Source organism: Arachis ipaensis, chromosome B09 (genome assembly GCF_000816755.2).
Source record: "Arachis ipaensis cultivar K30076 chromosome B09, Araip1.1, whole genome shotgun sequence".
Lineage (NCBI taxonomy): Eukaryota > Viridiplantae > Streptophyta > Magnoliopsida > Fabales > Fabaceae > Arachis > Arachis ipaensis.
Genome location: NC_029793.2, coordinates 128,359,246 through 128,360,013, shown reverse-complemented (window position 1 = coordinate 128,360,013; position 768 = coordinate 128,359,246).

Here is a 768-nt window from a genome sequence, read left to right as displayed (position 1 = left end):
ATTTTTTGTGTCTATTATATTTTGTATCATAAAAAATTATGTTGCCCAACCGAAATAAATTTTATTTTTTAACTATCCTCTACACTAAAAAAGTCATTCCTTTCACTTTAGTTCACCACCTAATTTTTTTTTACTGGTCCAAATATGCTTCATACATAAATATTTTTTTTGTGACTTCTATACATAAATATTTAATTTCTAATCAATAACATTAATCTCACTTGTAAAAAAAAAAACGAAAATTCAAAATTATTCTACAATCAATAAAACTTACAACTTACAAGTACTATAATCTAAATTTGACGCGTAATATCAGCATCACATATTTATTTTCGGCGTCCTCGACGGATAATTTCCCTTCTGATATACCATCTTAACTAGGTCTCAAAGCTGCATTATTTCTTCCTTCTTGAAAATCACATTCCAAAATGATTTTATTTTTTTCATAGTAAAAAGCGTGGAGTCTATACCGCCGTGAGCCCACGTGGTTGGACCCAGTAGTTTATGTCATTTGAGTGTCCTCTTGACCTCTTCATTCTTCGATTGCAAATTCATTCTCTAAAATATTGCAAAAATATTCATCAGAAACATTTCATGCTTAATCATTGGATCTTAGTAACAGCCACTGCGCACAGCAATGCCTTTATCAAGCGATTATTCACAAAAAATGTTTGCTCAATAATAATGATTAAGAACCTTCTAAAAAATATTTTTCACATAAAAATTTTGTGAAAATAATAATTAAAGATTATGAGATAATTTAACATA